At 37.2% G+C, this 15,883-nt stretch overlaps 2 long non-coding RNA genes across 2 annotated transcripts; both read left to right on the forward strand.

Moving 5' to 3' along the window:
* The first annotated feature begins 6,595 nt into the window (after positions 1–6,595).
* On the forward strand, positions 6,596–7,213 carry LOC149196181 (uncharacterized). The gene is made up of 2 exons (XR_016254101.1): positions 6,596–6,716; positions 6,800–7,213. It is a non-coding gene; the product is annotated as an uncharacterized LOC149196181 (long non-coding RNA).
* Positions 7,214–13,879: 6,666 nt separating this feature from the next.
* Positions 13,880–14,237, forward strand: LOC149196182 (uncharacterized). Its single transcript, XR_016254128.1, has 2 exons — positions 13,880–13,996; positions 14,080–14,237. It is a non-coding gene; the product is annotated as an uncharacterized LOC149196182 (long non-coding RNA).
* The last annotated feature ends 1,646 nt before the right edge of the window (positions 14,238–15,883 follow it).

Below are 15,883 nucleotides of genomic sequence, written 5' to 3' on the forward strand. Positions count from 1 at the left end.
GCAAGCATGTGAGAGAGACTTTGGGTCTTTGGACGCTATCATGCCTATAGCATGAGAGCGATCGAGGCTTACGTTGTCCAAAAGTTCAGTGCGACCCAAGGGCAAGTTGTCTGAAGTGTTGGATTGGTTCATGAGGGTCATGAAGCTGATGTTGAATGTTTGTATGGTGTGTTTCTGTCAGTTCCCCTTCCTTAATGTGACTTAGGAGGTTGAGTCATAACATAGTGGCATCTCATCACATATTTACCCTGACTAGCTCTTTCCTTTGGTAGATGTGGGAGGAGGGTGTTACCTGTACCTTTTTAATCACTTCATTTGAACTTTTGGTTTTCATATTCAAGTGTAAAAAAGGTGTTGAGGTCCCTCCCCATTTTGTTTCATAATAATTTCCTCGCTTCCCCACCACTGCAATATGTTAATTTCCGCGTGGATTGGGAAGAAAAATTTAAAAGTAAAATAAACACCTAAAATACCTTATTCAGAGACCTTATGATATCTCTTCAAAAGCTTGTTGTTGGTTTTGGAAGAAAACCAAAATAAGTAGTCCAGTGGGAAATCTTGTTTGCTTAAAATATATTAATTTCATCAGAACCTTCAAGTCCCTGAGAGAAGTCTAGATACAAAGAAGGACAAATAACCACACATGAAAGACTCTTTCCCATCAAAAATTCGATTGAGATTTCACTGGACCTGAGTAAAACAATTGAGGAGATCTGAAAATCCATTTAGACTCTTTCCCAACAAAAATTTGTCTAGAATTTCACTGGACCTAACTTAAACAATTGAGGAGATATAAAAATCCATTATAGAACCCTTCAAATCTTCTTTGCATCTTTCAAATCAGCTATAAATCCTATATAGTTGCAAATTATAGTACAATGGAGAAGAAAATAGATGGAATATAAAAAAGGCCAGAAAATAGTTTTAATTCACTGAATTTGGTAGATGAGTTTTGCTAATCTGATGGTCAATATAGCTAAACTACACAATAGTTTTGAACTAATGCTTCTATAACATATCCAATTTGGATGTTGTAACCTCTCCTACTTTACATGTAAAACCAAGACTGGAAATGCAAACTATTATAAAAAGATGAGTTTTTATTGCAGAAGCCTAATGGGATTGTGCATTATTCATTGGCACGTGTAATCAAAGTCACCAACGTCGATGTGTGGTGCATAGTAGGCAGATTAGAGTTAGTTGCGTTCATGACATATCCTACCAAATATGGTTTTCACAGAAACAATGACTCTAGTTAAACTCATTGTTTTCTCTAGGGGCCCCGGGGTGGCCACATTGTCTCCTCAACAAGGTCCAACTCTAAAATTTTTGGAACTCATTAAAATTTGTAATGGAGAGTGCAGATAAAAGCTAACTTCATATTTTAAACATCCTTGCAGAGAAATATAAGCGAAAATATGTGATCTAGTACCAAGTTCATTAAAGAAAACATCTGAAAACTGCAAATATATGGGGCTTTTAGAGTTTGTCCACAATCCACTGCAATTTCACTCCTCTGTATTGATTTTGTTAATGCCTAGCATATTTGGAACAATTTATGTCAACGAAACATCAAATCATGCCACATGAATCCAATGAGGTAACTAGGCCAATAAAGCTCCAACTACTTCAGAGCCAGAAACATGATCACATCAAACTGAATCAACTTCCATGGAGACCACTGAGCTAAAACCTATGAGGAACAAGATGGAGAAAAATGGCAAAGATTCATGTTCCAAATTTTGGTTAATTCTTGTATCATTCAGGTCACAACATCAAAAACTAATTTTCTTACACCTCCCACATCTCCCTTCTTTTAATCAAGATCTTGAAACTAGAGATAAAGCAAACACTTGGAATTTATGTCAAAATTCGATGACAGACAAGTAGTCACAAAGAAATAAATTTTATTTTGAATTAAAAAGTTGCACTTCACCATGTTACCCTAGTATCAAAATTTTGGCTCAACTCTTTCTTTCATTCAGTTATAGTATGACACAATACTTTGTGAATAGGACCTTTATCTTCTCAAACAAATTGGGATACATTATATTAAGACATCGAATAATGTAATCATATGCAAAACATTAAATTGTAGTCAAAATCAACCAAAATGGAAAAAGAAATGAAAATGGATGCAGATAATTACTTAGGAAAGGACAAAATTAGTCACATATATTTGTTGAACACATCATTTGCAGAAAGAATTGGTAAAAAAAATGAATTATCTTTGATCTTTGAAATGCATTCCAGGATTCTCAAAATCCACTAACGAATTTCTCTTATTCCAATATAATATACAATCCTTACATCAATGAAAGATTTATAGTTTTTTTCTCACTAATTTCTTCAAGCATTTAAAAAATATATGGTATTTAGTCCAAAACAATTGACAACTGAAATGAGATTGGTCAATTTGTTCAGACTGAAAAAGAAAATGAGTATAGAGCATGTTCGTAAGTTGGACTCAATGTACAAACCAAATCAGTAGGTGCTTGGCTGCAATGCTGAGGGGGCATGCCTTGAACTTTGAAGTGCCTGTATAGCACAAGATTTAGCTCTTATTGTTTGATGAGAACTACCATTCTTTCTCTCTCGATATGACCCTTCAAAATGCACAGACAAAGGGAGGAAAACTGAAAATAAACAAATCTCTTTGGTTAAAAACTTTGTACTTCTATCTTCTACCAAATATATTCCAAAGGTGGACTCTTTGCAAACAATCAAGAAGTTTCTTGGCAGCACAATCCAATTCTACAAGTTTTTCCAAGTGAATGCAAACTCCAACTGCTATCATCTACTTTTTTCAATTAGAATTGTTGGAAAGGGTGAGAAGAATGGAAATTGGGTATTTCTTGTTTATATTTATATTTGATGGATCTAGGTTCCTTCCTGAATAATGTCATGTTATCATCAAAGTGAAGAAGAACTGATCAGGCCCGTGTCGCTTCTTCCTGTTCAGTAGTAGTTTTAGCTTCAAGCATTGTAACTAAAGCAGGAATACAACCAGCTTCTCCAAGAATCTTCACATTCTCCATTGTAGTACCAAGTTCATATGTAGCAACCACTACCATTTGTTGAACAGTCAGAATTCCACTTTTTAAATCATTGTCCAGTCGAGGAATAAAACCAACAGAAATAAGAGCATCCCAATTTGTCCTACAAGCAGAAAGGTTTTTCAGTGCTCCGATTGCAATTTCTTGTGCTCTAGGAGTTGAAACCCTATCCTAGGAGAATAGAAGAGGATGAATTCCCCCTTCTTTAGCAATCAATGCCCTCAGATTATCATCATTAGATGCCAAGTTTTGAAGACAATCGATTGAATGTTCCTGAGCAAGGGGAGTGCCCGAAGTACTCAGCCTTATTAAAATAGGAAGGGCATTCTCATCAATGAAATTTTGCTTTATCTCTAGAATCCTAGCAAGGTTCCTAAGAGTCCCTATGCACATTGCCTTTATCTGGAGACGATTTTAGTAGGAAATTCTGTCGGAGTTGACGAAGATCAGTGCTTTGTGGAAGTTGAATCTGAGCCGTAATGGGTTCTCTAAGCCTGTTTCTCTAAATTTGGGGAGTTTGTACAACTTGTGCTTGCTATATTTGTCAAATAATTTCCTAACTCAGAATATACACAGTGCCCTCTTCAAGAACTATGTGAGATTAAGGTACTTTGCATTGGTTAATAACAATTTATCTGGTTCGATTCTGGGTAAATGTCACAATGTGGGAGGTTTGTGGGGTTCGATCTCTCATTCAATAGTCTTGTCAGAAATTTTCCTAGTCAACTTTGCATTCCAACTTCTATGGCTCATGTGAATGTTAAAACAAATTGTCTTATGAGAATTTTCTTGAAGAATTGGGTGACTGGGAAAACCTGTAATTCCTAGATGTGAGCAGTAATTTTTTCTATGGGTTTCTTCCTTTCAGGCTTCCTAGTTTGAAAAATCTCAATTACTTGGCCGTAGACGAGAATTCTTTTAATAGGGACCTTCTTCTTGATATTTTGGTTTAACCCTAAGCCCAAAAGCTGGATCTGCAAGTCCTCATGCATTCATAATAGATCACTGAGTCGTGTTGAATATTTTTGTGAAAGGAATTCTTGGTGAAAATTTGGCTTGAGACGTTTATAGACTGAAACTCGCCAAACTCTACAAAACTTGCCCAGAACTCATTTCACTTCTCATATTATAATTGGTTGGAGGGAAGAAAATAACGTTCCTCCATTGGCTAGGGTGAACAGTGTCTGCTCACCCCAAGCCGGTAGAGAAAAAGCATATCAGCGTATATATGATTCTCATCTACACATGTTTGTAGTGGAATAAATAAATAAATGTGATTGTTTAAAATAGAAACGGTTGCAATTTTGAAACGTTTTTTTAATATAGACTGTTGAAAAAAATAAATATGATTGTTTAATAAAGGCACTTTCGCATTCAGAATTATGCGAGAACAATGATGGCTCCAACGAAATTGGACATTCGCGCCTTAGGTTTCATTCTCTTTTTTTGTAAGTTAGTACAAAAAGAGAATTCTTATACTTGTACTCATACTCTTTCTGTAAGCCACTACAAAAAGATAATTCTAATTGGTTTTATTCTAATACTCCTTTAACTTCTCATCATATGTCTAATGCTTACTTAACTGGGATTTTTCAAGTTCAATATCTGTGTTACAAAATATTTAGTTATTTAGTCTAACCCATTAATATAAACTATGTAGAAGAAAGGAGCACGACCATATAGGAAGTAATTCACTATATTGTTGTAGAGAATTTGTGCTAAGGTAATCTAAAGAAAAGGAGAGAACCTTGCTTCTTTGGGCATAAAGGATAATATTAAAAGACAATGATTATGACTTAAATGTAATGTTGAAGCCGAATGTAATAATGGAGAACCCTTTACAGTGAACCCTAAATATTAAATCTGCTCTCAATTTAGACGCAGCACTACCACATAAAACAATTCATTTTTTTCGCTAAAGAGACTATAACTACGATTAAAGACATATTGTCTCTATAGAGACAATATGTAAGTTGATCCTTGTTATTATCTCTAGAGACAATAAAAAATTTATCTTTAGAAACAAAATATAGAATGTGATTTTTTTTGTTTCTTTAGTGATTAATTCATGTCAGGGCACGATTGAATCAAACCACCAACCTCCTACTTGCCAGGAATATGATCTTCCATTGAGATAACACCCTTTAAGGAAATGTTTTATCTTGATTTGAAAAGATAAAAATCAACCAACCAATATGTACCCTCATATTAGTGAAGAAACATTATGACGAATTTTAAACAAAAGGAAAAATTGTAATCTAGTGGGCTAAATTTTACAACATTTACTTGTCAACACAGGGTAGGTAATCTTATGAGCTGAAAACACTATATATGTGAACTAGTTGTTTCAATATTTTTTGTTGAAAATAAATGCAACTCGAGACACATAATTTCCATAATTGGTTTATACTCAAGACCATTTTTAATAACTTTTAACCCAATTATTGAATTTGTTATGGTAGAACTACATATACAAATGAACACACCACACGATCACACTATGTGCTTCATTGTAAACATACTCTATTTAATCAACTGGGTTTATGAACTTTGACTAAGAATCTTAAGTCAGAAATCAATGTTCTGAAAGTAGAAAGTAAATGCATTTGAAATAATTGTGGATAACTCAACTTGCATAACATAAACTAATCTATACTTATTTCAATCCAATATTCTAATTATAACTTAAAATATGCTAAATTGAAATAAACAATTACTAAAATTAAATTTTAAACACAATGACATCCACATAAAACAATGTCACTCATTAACCAATATTTTCTCTTCAAAACTTGCACTAAAAACATAGTATTACAGGATAACATAGTAATTATTATGGGAATTTGGAGACTGCATTTTAATTTTAATAAAAATCGCTAATGAAGTGAATTTAAACCCAAACAACCATTACTAAAGCAATTAAAATCAAATTGTCACAACCCTTCACGTAGAAATGTACTTAGTAAAAAAAAATTTAACTATGGTCTGCATGCTAGCACTCATATTCCTTATAAGTGGACATACTAATCATTAACATAGGCATCTATATGTATACTTACGCCTTATCACCATGTACAAACTTATGCATTTGATCCTATGAACATTTATCACCCTTATACCATATAGGGTTCACCATAATAAGGTTATATTTGCGCATATACGTAATGGCTTTTATGGTTGCATTGTGGTATTAAACTATGTTAATTTTTCAAGCACCATGAACGTTGACATCTGGCCCTAATCCTTTAAACCCTCCCCAGTACATGGAGCATTAGCTGTTCTCGTTTTTCGAAGATCCAAGTGCAGGTTTGGCAGGCTTCTCCACCTACCGCACCGTTTACGAGGGTTCACTGCTTGACAGGTGGAATGGCTGGTACACAAGGCCATGTGACACCTTGGCCTTGAGGCCCTCGGCCTTCCCGCCTCTTCTTCCCGCTTCATTTGGACGTCCCAGATTTAGTTTGGCAATCGAATGGTGGACATGACACTAAGGGTTTCACTTCATTACTTAAACCCCGTGAATTAAGGGCAAGGTTCATTTGTTATGCGTTCATTCCGTCGGTTCGGCTCTCTGTCGCGTTTATGGTTTGGTCTTTCCAGTTCACAGTTTAACCTGATACCGCTCTGGAGGCCGCAAGAGACCAGCACCGGATTGCTCAGGTAACCTCGCATACTGTTACACTGCTAAGGTTCTATTTTTCCACTGTAAGATGCGTTTTGATTATGTTTGCTCTTCTTTGCAGGCCAACACCGGTGGGGGTTGCTCAACCCGGTTACAGAGTCGAGGTAAAGGACCTCAACAACTCTCCTCCCGGCGGATACAGGTTGATTCCCTTACCAATCTCAGGTTTAGTTAAGAAGGCTCGGAACCTATCGTTCTGAGCTATACCTTCATGCTTAATTTGCAGACCGCCGAGACTGCTGCTTGCACTTGGGTCCGGCGAGGTACTCTCCATGAGAACCCTCGAGATTTCATTATGAATGTCTCATTATTTGTTTGAAGTTCTCTGGAAGCTCGATTTGCAGATGGGAACAGTGTTCCGGTTCTTAATTCCTTACGGGACATGATAGTTCCCATACTGTCGAGCTAGGGTCTTTAGATTTTTATATAGTTTCCAACTTTGGTCTGGCCGGAGGTTTGCCTTGTAATGACGGCATCAAGCCCTAGCTAATTGCTACTTCTATTTTGCTGTAAATATGTATATGTTTTCATGACAGGGTATAATACTGTTCGTTAATGTATGACAGACAGGAACTTGTTGTTTTGTTTGTTTCTCCAGAAGGCATAAGCCTTTCTTCAGTTCTATGTTATATTATTTCTCTTAATACACAGCCGATTGGCTTGATGGTGTTTGACTGTATTCGACTGTCTGCATATTTGTTTATCCTGTACATTTGGACGCTGTATAACTTAGCGGTACCGAACTCATGTTTTCTTTCGATTGTCATGCAAAATGGTAATTCTTTATATACAGATTCACATAGGTAGCATATGGTCCTGGTTTTATTACTCAGATCTACGGTTCCTCACGGGTGTGAGGGTTTATACGAGGTTTAGGGTCTACTCTCAAACCCTCGTTCCTCATCCCGGGAAGAACTTCACTGTGATTTTTATGAAATAACTGCGACTGAGTCGCATAGATTTACCTTCAGGGACAACGTCCCAGGTAGCTGTGAAATGTTTTCTGTTCTTAACTAGTTTCTGTTTCGTATTTATATATATCATGGTTATGTATATCTATGTGTTGACATGCGCATCCTGTTCTGTTTCAATGGAATATTTCGGCTACAGCCGTGACCTTTCTCCGAGATCTGGGTTGGTCCAGACTCGTATCTCAAGGTTTTCCAAGATGTATTAATAATGGATTCGGATATTTCAGTTACATGTTTTTCGTTACATATAACTTCTGTTTATCTACTCCATGGTTATCGCTGCCTGCTCATGCCATACACTGTGCCTTTGACAGACTTTTATAATTCATTTAATCAGTGCATAAACTAACTTAAGATTTACAGAGGTTTCTCAGACAATCCGTAAACCTAACCCTTCATGTATTGTCCACTGTCGGACAGTTCCTATACCTGAGTTAACAGCAAGTAGCCTTTATCTCTACTCATTTATACGATTCCAGGTGCACTGGAACAGTACTGAAGAACCATAGCAAGTCTGGTTTAGATACTATGGTCCTCTTAAGTCTTTACGCTTTAATACAAAAGGATTCTGAAGTTAGAAAACCGTACCTGGTTGACAGAATCATAATCAGATACTCAAGCAGTCACCTGTGCTTTGAGTCTGCTCATCCTCCCATCCGTGAGATTCCTTCATACAATGGAGATCTCCCCCCGAGCCATCTTGCAGGCCTACAGCCCTCAACAAGATCTGTGCACTACTGTGCCTGGTTATCTGGTCCTTACCAGACTTAACCAGATGTCTGTTCTTTCTTTTCTTCCAGTCTTTCCCACAGGAAAATCCCTTCTGTCTGTTCCCACAGCACCGCATTCTCCATCCACCTTCTCCCCCTGTTAGGGTGCTCGCTGATCCATTTAACCAATGCCAAGAATTAGTTGTAACTGATATGTAATTTAAAATTACTTTTACGCAGGTTTGATTAACTGATTGGTAATTTAAAATTACTTTACGTGGGGTTAATCACATTAGGTATATTACATACTCCCCCCCTTAACAGGAACACCGTCCTCGGTGTTCATCTTTCGTCGGAACTTGATATTTTACTCGTGGTATTACCATCTAATCCACACAAAATGTGATCCTTTCTCTTTGAAATCAACGATTTCATTCCAAGAAAAGACGACAACAAAATAGTAATGATATAGTCTTAAGAAATATCATTAGTTATAAGCATCAATAGTCATAATCATTCGTAATTGCAAAAATATGCAACTTCTAATCGCCACCACCTGGCCCTTATTCATTCATAATAAACAATTCTCTGTGTCAACTTACCATAACTTACCATCTTATGCTTGAAAATCATGAATACTTTCATGTAAGCCTTTTAATAGAGGTTGGACAATTCTTCAACCTTCCATGGTAAGTAGTTCCTGCAATATATGACTAACAAATTCAACCACATTAGTCACTATATTTTGAGTCAAATGAGACACTTTTGACTAGCAATCAATTGTGCAATGTTAGATGCTTTCTAAATCACAGTACTTTTACAAGTACTTAAAGAGCACTAACACTAATCATCAAATGATAAATCACTGCTCACGTGCATACTGAACGAATTCTCACTAAGGACATCCGTAAAGTACTTCAAGAAGCACCAAAAGAGCACCTAGCTCTCTAATCATCAAAACAGTCAATCACTGCATCAAGCAAGAATTGTCTTAGCTCCCACTAAGATGTTCACAACATTAATAACACAATAAAGGAATTAACATTTCCATTTATTCTTTATTGAGCACTAAGCTCATTTCTTATTAAATGTGCATAACATATTTTACACAACTATATGTAAAATTCAACATATGGCCGATTAGTTAATTCCTTTAGCCATGAGTCCACAATGGACTAAAGAATTTCCAACCCATGGAAACTGGTTCTCACAACCAAATCGAGTCATTTTCACATCCAGACAGTTTCTTTGATAGAGACCTTACCAGGTCTAACATAGAATTCCACTGGCCAACCAGCTCAAGAATTCTAGGGAGAGGAGATCTGGGCAGACAAGTACCATCAACCCTTCCGGGCAGGTAGCTGCCATCAACCCAACTCCGAGCAGACAAGTACCATCCACCCCTCCGGGCAGGTAATTGCCATCAACCCAACTCCGGGCAGACAAGTACCATCAACCCCTCCGGACAGGTACTGCCATCAACCCAAGGCATTCAAGCCTTTCACAATCCGGGCAGACAAGTACCATCAACCCCTCCGGGCAGGTAACTGTCATCAACCCAAGGCATTCAAGCCTTTCACAATCCGGGCAGACAAGTACCATCAACCCCTCTGGGCAGGTAACTGTCATCAACCCAAGGACTTGCAGGTCCTACTCGACCGCAATTACACTGGTCTCGCCAGTAAACGCTATCTGATCCTAACCAGACATAGCGTACACAAGAAAATTCTTTCCTCTTATGCCATCTGATCCTAACCAGACATAGCATGAATATCATCATTAGCATAACAACCATGCATGTATACCATGCATTTACACTTAACCCCCAACATGGGTCCACAACATCAAGATTAATGGGAAACATATCCATCATACACGTTATATGCATGCAAATTTTCCAAATAACATAGTTCATGCATATTATATAACATCATTCTTTCTCATTTATAATTGCATTTCACATTGCAGCAATTTATGTGATGAGTTTTCTTGTTGCCATTAAGCTACCACTACTTAATCCCATCAACAACGTTAGTTATAAATATGCATCAGTTAACACGTATTCCATTTCCAAGAATGTTCATGCATACAATATTGTCATGTGTAAAAGCATATGCAAATACTCATTAATGTATAAATGTCAACAACAGTTGAGTCAATAATCTAAACATTTCCAATTTTGCCATAGTCTGTTGTTCCAATTCAAATCATCATTAATGGAGTATTAGCTTACGTTTACTATGGCTAGCTTTAGTCATGCATTGTTAATGTAATTAAACATAATCTCTCTAATATACAAAGATCATAACTCTATATCATAATGACTAATCTTTGTGCATACCATTGCTTATCATATAAGCCTTTCTTTAATGTATGCAACCCATATTCCTTTCACTAGAATACTACCAACATTTCATACAACAAACCACATACCTCTTTCTTAAAGGAAGTCATTTTAATCCTCATTTCTCTATCTTCCGATGTGAGGGTTTCTCTAGATTCCCTTTCAAGAAATTATTAAAGATATCTATCTTTAGGCATAAAAATCAAGATACAAAAACAAAGTTTACTTATCCTTTATGTATCAAAATCAAGAAATCGACATAGCTCATCCAACAAGACAATCTCTCCAAGAGATTATTATTTTCAAAGAAGCTAGCATGACCACTTTCTCTAAGTACACACAGACTCATAATTCCAAAGTCAAAATAGCTACCAATATGCAACATGTGTTCTCCTAACACAATTACTTTACTTTTAATGCACATAGTTCTTTTCATGAAACAAGTAAGGATTTTGGTTCTTGTATGAACACTATTCTAATGTGTCTTTAAGGAAAGAACCTCTACTTTTATTTTCAAGAAAATTCTCATAAAATCCTGCATCTTCATACATGAAGCATGCATACTCTTAGGATGAGACTATGTTTATGTATATATGTAGTATACTCTTTCCTCAAGAAGTTACTTTGGCCATTTTTAGCAAGGATTTTATAGACAAGAGACAAGCATTTCACATACAAGACTCACGTGGAGTCTTCCCAATAAGAACTACTTATTTGCTTTATTAAGAAAACATACAAGATAATCAATCTTTAACTGCATGCCTTAACACATTTTCTTTACCAAGAAAATCTATAAAGGAACCATTCTTTTATTGCATGCATTCAAATACTCTCTCTACTAAGAAATCATGTAAAACATTCATACGTGTTCTTCAAGTAAGTGAACAAGACACTTATCTTATCCTTGGATCAACATGCATAACTAACAAGCTAAACCACCCCTACCGAAAGCAATTGCTCTACTTATGCAATTAGAAGCATAATCTCCTAAGTGTCACACATGCACTAGAGCTACCATTTGGTGCTATATGCAACAACTATCATAACACTACTATGTGACCATTTCAGAATAATGAGTTCAAGGAGACATTATGAAAATCATTAACATCAACACTCTATAGTTATCATTTTCCAACTCCTTAAGCATGGTCAAAGGAATACTCACATGCACATCGAGCGCTTATCTAGTCATCCCAAGACTTAGAGTCTTCCGCAAGATTCTAACACTCAAAGCTTGCTTTATCTGGTCATTACCAAACTTAGCGAGTTCTTTTTCCCATCTTCGTCTGTCTCTACAGCACGGTCTTCTTCCTTCTCCTTGCTTCCTTTTCCTTTGGAAGCATCTATAGTTGGGGAAGGTAATTAGAATTTACTGACAACTGTATTAACACAGGTAGTCTATTTATGAATAATTATCACATGTAATTATACCATGAATGGGTCCTAGAAATGTTACCCACTGAACATGCCTCTACCCTTAACTTCACACTGGAATGCAACATGCATAAGAAATCCAACATTCCCATAGTAGAGATAAATTCAACCATCATTTAATCGAGGCTCCATTGGTTTTTTTTTTATTTTTTTTTATCTCCCAACAAGTAATGATTAACATCAGCACATACCATGCTAATGGATTTCAGTTAATTAGAAGGTAATCATCATTAAAACTATTAGGACATAAGCATATACTATTCATCATGCATTCTCATGGTGAATAAAATTAAGACTCTTCTCATAAACAACTAGAACTATAGCACAGAGAGAGTAAGAATCTTCACACACACATTCCATCCATGTGTCATCAATCAACTTACTTGTTTACGAATTGTAGCAATCTTAGTCCAATTCAATTAATGCATATAAATTCTATGGGTTAGTCATACAACACTAACCAATCTCAACTACCAATCATCTTCATGCATCCATGACAAGGCTAAATCAAAAGTTAGTTATGACACTCAAGTCTCGCTGCTTGACCCATTGCATGTTTTCTTTTTTCAATATCTAAAGGGGTTCTTCTAATGTCTTTTTTTTTTTTAAACAATTTTTCATCCTATTCAAGGATGTTCCCCCTGATTTATATTCATGCATTGGTCTATTAAGTTTCGTTCATTGTAATTTCAATCTAGTTCAATATATGCATTGTTGTTATTGCCATATGTGCAAATCAAAAGTTGGTAGTTGATCGTCACTTCCTCAATGAGTGTTCAATATTGTTCTTAAGTGCGACAAAAGTTTCATTGTCCTTTATCCTCATCAGGAATCCAACAGGAATCCAACGTTATGAACGTAGTTATGCAACAACTTATCACCTACTTCTCAAAGAAGTTATAAACATGAATCACACCTGTCATGCCAAAAGTAGTGTACAACATAAATGAATATGCGAATGATTAAACTCACACCTGAGTTAATGCCTACTGATGGCGTACTTCAATATCCTTTCCGCTTACCAATTCCCAAAGGCGCCAGTATTGCAACCTTGGGCTCTGATACCATATTGTCACAACCCTTCACGTAGAAATGTACTTAGTAAAAAAAAATTTAACTATGGTCTGCATGCTAGCACTCATATTCCTTATAAGTGGACATACTAATCATTAACATAGGCATCTATATGTATACTTACGCCTTATCACCATGTACAAACTTATGCATTTGATCCTATGAACATTTATCACCCTTATACCATATAGGGTTCACCATAATAAGGTTATATTTGCGCATATACGTAATGGCTTTTATGGTTGCATTGTGGTATTAAACTATGTTAATTTTTCAAGCACCATGAACGTTGACATCTGGCCCTAATCCTTTAAACCCTCCCCAGTACACGGAGCATTAGCTGTTCTCGTTTTTCAAAGATCCAAGTGCAGGTTTGGCAGGCTTCTCCACCTACCGCACCGTTTACGAGGGTTCACTGCTTGACAGGTGGAATGGCTGGTACACAAGGCCATGTGACACCTTGGCCTTGAGGCCCTCGGCCTTCCCGCCTCTTCTTCCCGCTTCATTTGGACGTCCCAGATTTAGTTTGGCAATCGAATGGTGGACATGACACTAAGGGTTTCACTTCATTACTTAAACCCCGTGAATTAAGGGCAAGGTTCATTTGTTATGCGTTCATTCCGTCGGTTCGGCTCTCTGCCGCGTTTATGGTTTGGTCTTTCCAGTTCACAGTTTAACCTGATACCGCTCTGGAGGCCGCAAGAGACCAGCACCGGATTGCTCAGGTAACCTCGCATACTGTTACAATGCTAAGGTTCTATTTTTCCGCTGTAAGATGCGTTTTGATTATGTTTGCTCTTCTTTGTAGGCCAACACCGGTGGGGGTTGCTCAACCCGGTTACAGAGTCGAGGTAAAGGACCTCAACAACTCTCCTCCCGGCGGATACAGGTTGATTCCCTTACCAATCTCAGGTTTAGTTAAGAAGGCTCGGAACCTATCGTTCTGAGCTATACCTTCATGCTTAATTTGCAGACCGCCGAGACCGCTACTTGCACTTGGGTCCGGCGAGGTACTCTCCATGAGAACCCTCGAGATTTCATTATGAATGTCTCATTATTTGTTTGAAGTTCTCTGGAAGCTCGATTTGCAGATGGGAACAGTGTTCCAGTTCTTAATTCCTTACGGGACATGATAGTTCCCATACTGTCGAGCTAGGGTCTTAGATTTTTATATAGTTTCCAACTTTGGTCTGGCCGGAGGTTTGCCTTGTAATGACGGCATCAAGCCCTAGCTAATTGCTACTTCTATTTTGCTGTAAAAATGTATATGTTTTCATGACAGGGTATAATACTGTTCGTTAATGTATGACAGACAGGAACTTGTTGTTTTGTTTGTTTCTCCAGAAGGCATAAGCCTTTCTTCAGTTCTATGTTATATTATTTCTCTTAATACACAGCCGATTGCCCTGATGGTGTTTGACTGTATTCGACTGTCTGCATATTTGTTTATCCTGTACATTTGGACACTGTAAAACTTAGCGGTACCGAACTCATGTTTTCTTTCGATTGTCATGCAAAATGGTAATTCTTTATATACAGATTCACATAGGTAGCATATGGTCCTGGTTTTATTACTCAGATCTACGGTTCCTCACGGGTGTGAGGGTTTATACGAGGTTTAGGGTCTACTCTCAAACCCTCGTTCCTCATCCCGGGAAGAACTTCACTGTGATTTTTATGAAATAACTGCGACTGAGTCGCATAGATTTACCTTCAGGAACAACGTCCCAGGTAGCTGTGAAATGTTTTCTGTTCTTAACTAGTTTCTGTTTCGTATTTATATATATCATGGTTATGTATATCTATGTGTTGACATGCGCATCCTGTTCTGTTTCAATGGAATATTTCGGCTACAGCCGTGACCTTTCTCCGAGATCTGGGTTGGTCCAGACTCGTATCTCAAGGTTTTCCAAGATGTATTAATAATGGATTCGGATATTTCAGTTACATGTTTTTCGTTACATATAACTTCTGTTTATCTACTCCATGGTTATCGCTGCCTGCTCATGCCATACACTGTGCCTTTGACAGACTTTTATAATTCATTTAATCAGTGCATAAACTAACTTAAGATTTACAGAGGTTTCTCAGACAATCTGTAAACCTAACCCTTCATGTATTGTCCACTGTCGGACAGTTCCTATACCTGAGTTAACAGCAAGTAGCCTTTATCTCTACTCATTTATACGATTCCAGGTGCACTGGAACAGTACTGAAGAACCATAGCAAGTCTGGTTTAGATACTATGGTCCTCTTAATTCTTTACGCTTTAATACAAAAGGATTCTGAAGTTAGAAAACCGTACCTGGTTGACAGAATCATAATCAGATACTCAAGCAGTCACCTGTGCTTTGAGTCTGCTCGTCCTCCCATCCGTGAGATTCCTTCATACAATGGAGATCTCCCCCCGAGCCATCTTGCAGGCCTACAGCCCTCAACAAGATCTGTGCACTACTGTGCCTGGTTATCTGGTCCTTACCAGACTTAACCAGATGTCTGTTCTTTCTTTTCTTCCAGTCTTTCTCACAGGAAAATCCCTTCTGTCTGTTCCCACAGCACCGCATTCTCCATCCACCTTCTCCCCCTGTTAGGGTGCTCGCTGATCCATTTAA

The sequence above is a fragment of the Pinus tabuliformis genome, chromosome 2_2 (genome assembly GCF_031772625.1).
Source record: "Pinus tabuliformis cultivar Carrire ecotype Pingquan chromosome 2_2, CPIR1, whole genome shotgun sequence".
In the NCBI taxonomy this organism is placed as follows: domain Eukaryota; kingdom Viridiplantae; phylum Streptophyta; class Pinopsida; order Pinales; family Pinaceae; genus Pinus; species Pinus tabuliformis.